Below are 11298 nucleotides of genomic sequence, written 5' to 3' on the forward strand. Positions count from 1 at the left end.
GCACTTCCTCATAGCTAAGATCCAACAGTTCAGGTTTAAAAGTCTGGAAAAACTCAATTAAAAATAATAACAACCTGAATAACTGGGGATCCTTAAAGTCAATCAGATTTGACTTACACAGCTGACCACAAACAGAGTGGTGGTCTTACTTAAACAGATGTGTCGACCCTAATCTCCTAAAGTAATTAGGTTTAGTCTCAAAACTTAATAATTGACACATCTGAAATTTATATGTTCCCACAATTGGTAGAAAAGTTTTTGGTGGGAAAACAAAGTCAATCTTGGTATTATTGCCTGGGCTAACCTCATCAACCAGAGGATGGGTTTCTAACAGTTGAGACTCGTGTTGAATATTATTAAGTTCGGGAAAACGAGTACGAAGATAGTCTTGTAAGATGGTTGAGGCATTGATGTCAAGTCCCACGTGAGGGATTTTTGTAAGAGTTAAAGAACATGGAGAATGATAATCACCCCCAAACTTAGAGTTTTCGGCGTCTCTAGGTAGACTGGTCATAATCTCCCTAATTTCTAGGTCATCAGATTCCTGAAAGTGGGCGATTGATTTTTCTAAGTCAGGTTCATCCCCGCTAATCTCTACGAGTTCATCTAAGACTATTGTTTCTAAATCATTTGACTCGAAAACAGTACTCTCAAGATAAACTGGTTCCTCTAAACCATCATCGGTTTCGTAATCATCGTCCTTTTGAATAGGTAAATAATTATTAAAATTATTTGGATTTGAACTAGAAATATCATTATAATCATCATCACCATCCTCCTCCTCATCATCATCACAATACAATTTTTGATATTCACGAATTCTCAAGATTTGTTCCCAACTACATGGTCTATGTTTATAATATTTCTCATAGATCGTTAGAGGTGATTCCTCAATAAAAGTTGGAGTATCCATATATCGATGCCCACGCATATATTCACCAAGAGTCATTTCCTAAGACGTCTCTTGATAACGAGAATTTCTAGACATATATTCTCGTAACGTCATCTCAGGTGGCGTCTCCTGAAAAGGATTCATCACCGAGGAAACACAAACTACAGAGGAATTCTACACAATCACAAACAAGGCTGACTCGATCAAATCAAACCTATAAATTCTAGCAAACAAAAAGCATGATGGCTCCACTTAGATTGTTTCTAGACCAGCTTCTATCTTTCGAAAGGGAATTCGTTGCAATTTGAGCAAACCCCTCTGGAATCAATCCGAGGCAAAGTAAGTTGAATAGAGACGAGGGAAGCTTAGTAGAGCTTTGATACCCAAGGCCTCACCGCATTAGAAGGCGGCGCAGTCACGCATTCAACTCACAGAAACCATCATGAACTTTGAAGTGTGCTTAAAGAGCAACCAATATTTTTCGAACGAGTTTCCTATTAAGCTTGTTACCCTATAGGTCTCGTTCTAGTCAAAATTTTAGGCTTAGTATCGCGTTTGGTTTCGTTTTCCTAAGGCGGGCAAGAAGAGAACGGTGATGAAATCCGAACCCTTATCTTGTATTGGCTAGGCCTTGCCCTTTACTAGGAATTTAAAACAGACGTATTCAAGTCCTCAGCATATATTCACCTTAAGGCAAACGGTAAACCCGCTTGCAGGAGATTCGCGGGTGTTTAGAAGTTTACCTCCCATACCAGACGGGCGAAGAACCGCTGTAGTCGACTCGGGCCACTGACTCCGGTGTCAGTGTGTGAACCCGAGGGGCCGAGACGATATAGTAATCGTCGTCCTTCCCTGCAAATAGTTTGTATTTATTTATTTTTTTTAATTTATAACCCTTCCGTAGGGTTTTAAAAATAATGTCCAATGTTTTTGTCCGGAAAAAAATAATGTCCAAAAATAAAAGATTACAAAAATAAAAACTTTAATTACAGTTTCTAAAAAAAGTTAATAAAAAAAAATATCTAAAAAATAATAATAAAAAAAAGTCCTTCGTCTTCTTTCCGTTCTTTTTGCTTTAAGCTTTGCTCCTAGTCTTTATGAAATCGCCAAAAATCTTTGACAACTTCTTCTTCTTATTTTTCTTTTCGATCCAAGCCTCAAAACCTGTATCACATAGACAAATACCCAAAGAACGTAAAAAAAAACAAAGAAAAATAAATCTAAAAAAAAAATTCTACCTAAACACAATTCCGCGTCGACGGCGCCAAAATGATTAGAGATTTTTCGTGGTTGTAGTAGTGAAGGTTCAAACTCTCGGATTTGTGAAGGATAATTTTTTTTTCGACTTAATAAAAGTAAATAAATAATTTTATATGCACGATATTAACAAAATATGGGAGAGAATTTTTACCGGGGATCAGGATTCCACCATTCACCAAAATTTATGTGATTCAATAACAATTCTTATCATGTAATTCTAGAAAATATAACTCCAATCAAAGGAAATTGTGATTCTAATCATTTCCTAAATTAGATTTTGAAAACATCCACTGTTAATCGCGAGCATGAAGTCTCAAAAGCAATTTACTATGCATACTCCATCAAGAGAAAACACAATTGATTAATAAAAATCATTTACTCCATTTTTATTCGGTGCAATTAATCATAAAAGAGTTGCATAAATAAATTTAAATAAATTTTACCACATAACTTTTGGAAGAATGGCTTCCTCCGTCACCCTTGGGATTGGGTTTAGCTACTCATGATGAAAAACCTCTCAAATTGATTCATTGATACTCAAAAGTTGTTTACAATCAAGAGAAAATGGAGAAAAACGGTTTACAACAGTGTTTGCGACACATATAGAGCGTTCAAAAAGAACGATACAACAGAGGTGTTGTTGTTCCGAAGTCGGGGAAAGGAATTGAGTATTGTCGCAATTAAGCGACACTAATCAACGACTGTCCCTGAGGATATTATTTTCTTCGTGTTCTTCCTTGCACCAGCAGCAAGCTTTTCTCCTGCGTGACTTTCTTTCGATTCTTCTCGGCTCCTAAACTCTCCCAAAGACTCTCCAACTCTTCTAAACTCTTTAGCCTTGTATTTATAGTGTTTTAGAACAAAAATATCCGACCATAACACCGTATAATCTCCCATTAATCCCGTCATTGCTCGCTGCCCATATTTAACAATAATTTCCATTTTTGGCTTCTACACACGTAAACTTTGATCATGCACGCTCTAGTTAACCTTCCCCACGCCTCCGAAGTCATCGAACTCCTCCAAAACACTCCATGCATGGCAAACACACAATCAAACTCGTGTTACAGGACACGTTGCTCTGTTTTGAGCTCGTGACTCAAACCAGGATTTCCAGCCAATTCCGATCGAATCCGATGCCCATAATGTGTTCCCTATCCCATATCACAACTTCCCACCAAATTTCAGCAATTGAATCGCACTAAAACACCTTCATTTTCTCGATCACAAATCTGCCAGTTTTGAATATATTTTTCCCGCCAAAAAGTTGTTTTTGAATTTAAAGAGAAGATGGATGCCCCTTAACCAGAGCTTGGGTGCGAATAGCAATTGGGTGGAAATAGTAATTTTTCGGTGGAAATAGTAATTTTTATGGGTTCCTCCGGGATGCTTCCGGTGCATTTCTGGGATGCCTACGATACATTTTTCCGGGGTGTAAAACATTGCTTTTTGAGCCCATTTCGCCGCAAGGGTTTATTTCTCTAAAAATTCCTACAAAGACATAAAAAGAACACAATAAATACAAAATTGAACACTAACAATACATACAATAGAGACATATTAGACACATAAATGCGTCTATCAACATCTATCATCTGGGAACCTTACTAATTTCTTTAGTTTTATATAAAAACCAGAATTGATGATAAGGGATTTTTTCTTTTCTTTCATCTCCTGTTTTCTTCTTCTTTCTGCGTTCTTCACCTGCTGCCGATTTGTGAAACCTGCTGTTGATTTTGAGATCAAGAGAGATGGAAAGTTTGTGGAATGGTTATCGGTGGAGGTAGTATTTCAAGTGACTGATTTGGAACCATAAGAAAAGGTAATTTGGTGAGAGATTAAACTTAGGATTTCTGGAATTAATTCATGATCTATGAAAATGTCTACGGGTCTTCTGTTATGAGAATGATGAGAAAAGAATTAGTAGTTGATTTGCAAATTTTAGTGAATGGAACTATGATATGAGACATAGATCATTGTGCACCTATATAATTATTAATGACAGCAACCATATGAAATGCTCATGTTAATATGTCATAATGATTTCTGATATAAGATGCAATAGCACATATAACATCCTGAACACGGATGCATGGATAGGAAGGCATGAACCAGTTAGCTATATGGGACGCGACATGAAATATCATAAAAGAACTGAACGCAAATGAAAACAATGCAACGAATCACAACATGGGATGAGATATGATATCAAAGTATGATTGAGCAAAATAGAACTAAATGGGCTTTCACCTGCCAAAAGATAACTATTTTTTCAAGAACAATGCAGGCATCGATCAAACTTAGTTATGACTTGAATCAAGCAATAAGACAAACTCAACATGTGATTTCATTTGAACCAGAGATGAAATAACGCAAAACATAACTGAATTTATAATATAAGAGGAACAACTTCAATAAAATTCATTCATCATACAATATAAAGAAAGCAACTACTTTTCGTTATTATTTGCATGCATCCATCATACAAGTTACAACATAGACACATTTTTGCAAGTTGGCGACTAAGGTGTCACTTAGACCAGGATGATTCGACAAGGGGTAAACACTTCCTCAAACTTCTGATCGTATCCAAGAATAACTCAAAGCAATCGCTGAATAAATGCCCACTAACTCTTATTCTCTCCTTCGCGCTCAAAATAATTTCTCAAAGTGTATAGAGTAATTCTCCAATCTTCGACTAGACCCAAAGATTTAACTCCTTATAACTTTTTTCTGTAAATAAAACCTAAGGTCAAATAACTTAAATCAAAAGGTTCAAATCAAAAACCTAAATAGCATCGCCTATTTTGAAAAAACAATCAATATCTTTTTAAAACGGAGGGAGTAAATATTATGTTGGCACTTTACTCTTAGGTGGACTAGTGGATATTGGTTGGTGGGCTACCGGTTTGACTCAAGTTTTATTTTATATATGAATCTTGCTTCGCAAGTTGGCGATTAAGGTGTCCCTTAGACCAGAATGATTCACCAAGGGTAAACACTTTCTCAAACTCTCGATTTGTATAACTCAAAGCAATTGATGATTAAATAACCACTAACTCGTATTCTCTCTTGGAGCTCGAAATAATTTCCCAAAGTGTATTTGAGTGAGTTTCCGATTTTTGGCTAGAATCAAAGATTTAACTCCCTATTTATAATTTTTTTCCGTACAGATTTAACCAGGTCAAATGGCTTAATTCCAACGGTTCAAATTAGAAAACCTAGATAACGTTGCCAATTTCAGAAAATTATTATTCTCATATTTTTTTACACATAAAACAAGCCTATATATTTTTGAAACGAAGTGAGTAAATATTTTGTCGGCATTTTATTCTCTTAGGTGGACTAGTGTACATTTAGTGGGCAACCGATTTGACTCAAATTTGATCTTATATACGGGCCTTGCTGAATGTGGATGCATTTTGTGTACTGCTGAATGTGGTCTATATCCGGACCTTAGTTTGGCCCTTCAATCGGTTTAATGCCTAAACCATTTTAAAGATTTAGGGTACATTATTTATATGTCCCTACTTTTGACACTCAATAAATATATCCTTATATAACAATAAATATGTCCCTACTTTTTAATAATCTTATCCACTTAAAATTATATTACCTTAATACCTTCACCAATATAATATTTTTCTTTATTTCAAAATGGAACGAATTTCTTCCTGTACCACTTCACCACCAGCACTAGCACCACCACCACTAACATTCAACTACCATTCCACCACCGCCGTTCAACGACCACCACCTACCAACTGTCACCACCACTAATATTCCACCACCAGTCCTCCACCACCACTAGTTCGTCGCCGCCATCACCACTAATTCGCCGCCGCCGCCACTACTGGTTCAGATATTTTTCTATCAACAATAGTAGTTGATCCAAATAAAAATAGAACCAACAGTATAAGTTGATCCAATTTAGGGGATCAAAAATGGTAGTTGATCAAAAAAAAAGGATCAACCGTAGAAGTTTATCTAATTTAGGGTATCAACAATGGTAGTTGATCCCCTAAATTGGATCAACAATGAAAGTTGATCCATGTAAATGGAGTGAACTTGGTGTGAGTCGAACATGCATCATCTGACATGGAGTCATTCATTCTACCATTGCACCACAAGTTCAACATTGGAAGAAATTTACATGATTTAAAACTACAAGCATGATTTAAACTACAAACATGATTATACTTATCCAAGGAAATATTGTCAACAATATGAGTTGAAAGGAACAACAATAGTTGATCCCATAAAAAATTGGGTCAACAACAAGAGTTGATCCCATAGATGGATCAACAACCGTAGTTGATCCGATAAAAAATTGGGTCAACAACAAGAGTTGGTCCCATAAAAAATTGGGTTAACAACAACAATTTATCCCATACAAACATATAAAAAACAACAATTGATCATCACTTGTAGCTTCATAAACAACAACAGCTTCATCTCCTTCATTGCAGTAGCCACCAACATCATCCTCTGCTCAACTGCACCCTAACATACATCTATTTATCTCCAATCCATTCTGACATACATTAGCAGCAATTCAGCTAAAGAATCATTCTTCTACCAGCTGCAGTTTCAGATCCACCAACAGAACCATCAACCACCATTTATAATCCATAGCAGCAACCACCATTGTCTACTCTGAAGCTTCAACACCAATTCGAACCGTCTGAACCACCATGAGCTCAAACCCTGGCTTCAATTTCTTCAAACTCACAGAATCAAATCCTAATTTCACAAAATCCCCATTTCTTCTTCATTCTCAACTTCAGCACAAGGTCATGAAAATCAAGCTGAATCGACACACAACAGCGACATCTCCTTCATGAATCATCTTGGATCCACCATCTTCTGTGTTCTTCCCAACTGAAATCAACAAAAAAATCAATTTTGAAAAATCTCTGAAACCTAAAATGAAACCTAAAATAAATTTCAATCGATATTTTGATTGAAATATCTCTCAATCGAATATCTTTCTTTCATATATTTCATAACGGCGACGAAAGAAAACAGGAAAAGCGACGGAGATCGTGGTGGTGGTGGCGGTGGCTGTTCTAAGAAGAGAAGGAGAAAGTAATGGTGGCGATGTAGATGGAGATGTAGATGATGATTAAGGAGGTGGTGTTGGTGGTTATGGTGATAGTACTGGTAGTATTGGTGTGGTGGCGACGGAGATCGTAATGGTGGCGGCAGCGAAGAACTGTGTTGGTTCGTGTTTTTCTCAGAAGTGAAGATGAAGTATATAAAACATACAGGTTAAAAATAGAAATTATGAAAGTAATTTTTTAAATAAAATTTCAATTATTCCATCAGGGAAATTTGTAAATTCTGTTAGGGATATTTGTGTAGGTCCATCAGAAGTAAGGATAATAATTCAATATCCACTTTAAAGATCTTGTGGAAGTACCATTCATATATTCATGTACAAAATAAAGGTGTCTACGGTCTGAGAATAACTAGTAGTAGTAGTGGAGAATCAAGACGAGTGATCAAGGCTAAGAAGGCATTCGTCAATTTGAGATTCGGTGTAGCTTCCTCCAGGGATGGACCCAGAAACTAGTGTTTTGACACAATCCGCAGGGTTTAAGGAAACACCCAAAACCCTACAAAGCTAAACTAAAAGAAAAAACAAAACCAAAAAACAAAACAAAACAAGTTAATTCCTAATGTAGACCTTGCGGCCTCTGTCCTCCTCCAAAATAACTCTCATCTCAGTATCAAAATTGTCTGGGTGAACTATAACGAACTCTGCACCAGGATATCTACTTGCTAACCAATCCGCCACTCTGTTGGTATCTTTATAAACATGGGAGAATCTAACAGATTGAAACTCTTTAAGAAAATTAACAATTCTCCTCCAAATGTGAAGGACACTCCAAGCAATAGTTACTTTCCCAGTTAATAGAAGATAAGCACTCATTGAATTAGTGCATAAATGTAGTCTCTGACACTGAGTTAACTTTGCAAGTTTCAACCCCACCTCAACCCCCTGAAACTCATGAGCCAGAACAGTGGCAGGGGAAGAACCACCACAAGCAGCAGCATTAGTAGTTCCCAAGTGATCCCTAATGATTGATCCACTTCCCCCTGCTCCATCCTTCTTAGACCCATCTGTGTTGACCATAACTTCATCAGGATTAGTAAACAGCTAAGAACAAGCCACCACTTTATCAACTTTATAAGTGTATTCAATACCCCATCTATCCATAAAACTTCTAGTGCTTGGCTTGTCTTTATCAGAAAGTTTTGCAGCCACACATCTTAACCTGATATCCAAGGATATTAGATGACTAACTCTCAGGTTCCATTCTACCAGATGAGAAATCCTCCTATTTCTTTCCTTCCATATATGATATATAAAGCTATTCAAGCATAATTTTGAACTGTACCTACTGCACCCTTTCCGATGAAAGTATTCTGGCACCAGAGCAATTCTTCTTCCCAAGAGATCGAGAGATTCCTAACCTCCCACATTTTCAGAAGAAGACCAGACCAAATGATGCTAGAAAAAGGACATTTAAGGAACAAATGATCCTCATCTTCAATACCATCCTCACAGAGCACACACTTTGCATTCCCAATAAGACCCCATCTTTGTAGCTTTGCCCTTGTTTTCAACCTTCTATGACAATCAAGCCAACATATAAAAGAGTGTCGAGGAATATTATTTTTAAACCATACTAGCTTGGTCCATTCCCACATCAGTTACAGTACCAGTAAGAGCTTTATAAGTGTTTTTCATAGAGAATTCACCTGAATTACTCACCTTCCACAATAGTCTATCATTTTCTTTTACATCAACTTCCACCTGCTGCAACAAGGAAGAGATATTACAGTCACTATTGTGTGTACAGCTTGGGATATCGAGCCCATCTTCTTTAATAAAATATGCCACCGAACTCTCTCTATTAGGGCATATGATCTTCAAAAAGTCCTCCGGAACCCAATCACAAAGCCTACTTTTAGGGTGCCAGAAACCATTACAAAAATTAGTATTCTCACCATTCCCTATACAAGTGCATAAGAAGTCCTTTGCATTCTCTCTGAACTCCAAGATTCTCCTCCATCTCCAAGAATAATCTTGAGGGGTTGATGTAGTCCAAAAATCCTTATCTTTCAAAAGATTTAGATGGACCCAATTAGTCCAGATGGTCTCCTTTCCAGAGCAAATATCCCAAATGTGTCTCAAATTTGCAGCAACATTAGTACTTTCCAAGTCTTCCACACCAAGTCCACGAGCCTTGTATATAGCACAAACTTGTTTCCATCAAATAGGGTTATGCTTCTTTCCCAGATCAGACCCTGACCATAAAAACCTCGTGAAAATAGTATTGAGCTCCTTTATAACTCTCTTAGGGAGAATAAAGCATGAGAACCAGAAATATACCATGCCACTAAGGACAGTTTTAATCAGCAACATTCTTCCTGCAAAAGACAAATTTCTAGTCTTCCAAGATAACGCCCTCTTCTTAACTTTACTTATTAAAGGCTGACAGTCCAAACATGAGAGTCTTGTAGAAACTAACGGCACACCCAAATATCTCACAGGAAGCTGACCTTTAGCACAATTCAAGGTATTAACTATATCTGCAAGCACCTCATCATTCACAGCAGATGAAAACAGGGCAGTCTTACTGCTATTCACCACCAACCCAGAAAATCTACTAAAATCATGCAGAACCTTGGATAAAACAATAGCATATTTAACATTACGTTTAAATAAAACTAACACATCATCAGCAAAACACAGATGTGTTAGCTTAGTGATCTTGCAATTAGGGTGAAAACCATAATTCCCTTCTGCTACCTGCTTATGGAGAAGCATAATGAGTACTTCCATAACCATTACGAACAAATAAGAAGACATTGGGCATCCCTGCTTCAATCCTCTCTTAGCACCAAAAAATCCATAGGGAGATCCATTAATTAAGATGGAAATCTTAGCTGAGGAAATACATGCCATAATCCATTCAATAAACATACTAGGGAATCCCATCTTCTTCATAACTACAGTTATAACACTCCAACTCACAGAATCATAGGCCTTCTGCAAGTCAATTTTTAATGTACATCTAGTAGTACCTACAGTCTTATGATAATTCCTGACTAACTCATGTGCAAGCAAAATATTATCTTGGATTGACCTACTAGATATGAAACTTGATTGGTTTGAACTTATAATACTCTTCAACACAAACTTCATCCTAGCTGCAATAATCTTAGTTACACACTTATATAACAAATTACAGCAAGATATAGGTCAAATATCAGCCACTGAAGAATCATTATCACATTTAGCCACCAGAGTTAAGAAAGTACTATTAACTTCCTTGAGAAGCTTACCAGATTTGAAGAAACTACTTATTGCTTCCACAAAATCATCTCTTACTATAGACCAAGCACTCTTGAAGAATTATCTATTAAAACCATCAGGCCCAGGAGCCTTTGAAGAATGAATGGAAGCTAGAGCTTCAATAATTTCATCTCGTGTAACTGGTTTCATCAATTCATTAGAATCCTCCATAGGCACAATTCTATCAAAGTGCAGATCAATTATCACAACTTCAGTTTCAATAAGGTCATTATCTTGGCCAAAGAATGATTAAAAAATTGAACACATTCAGCTCTTGTTTCCTTATCATCCTCTAACTTCTCATTTTGACTGGACAATAACATGAGGATGTTATTTCTATACCTTCTCTCTCTTAAAGAATTATGGAAGAAACTGGTATTCAGGTCTCCTGACTCCATCCATTTAACTCTATCTTTATCTTTTATCATGGATTCCTCATATCTAGCTAACTTCCCATACTGCCTCACTGCTTCTTTCTATGTACTAGCAAGCTCCCTGTTAAGAGGTTGAGATTGAATTTGCTTTTGCACTTCTACCATGTTCTCCTTAGCCTGCAAAACTTGAGTTGAAAATCATAATTCTATCAATCTTGGACATAGTTCTATTATCCCCTTCCTGTTTATTTGACCAAGTAAAGAAGCAACCACTGAACCTTAAATCAAACAATTGAGCTTCTTGAGTGCAATCCCAAAACTCCTGATAATGAGAAGGTATAACTGCAGCTCCTCCAACTCTATCTCCATCCTTAAAAAGAGAGTTAAAATCCCCCAAAACCACC

The sequence above is a fragment of the Papaver somniferum genome, chromosome 8 (genome assembly GCF_003573695.1).
Source record: "Papaver somniferum cultivar HN1 chromosome 8, ASM357369v1, whole genome shotgun sequence".
In the NCBI taxonomy this organism is placed as follows: Eukaryota; Viridiplantae; Streptophyta; class Magnoliopsida; order Ranunculales; family Papaveraceae; genus Papaver; species Papaver somniferum.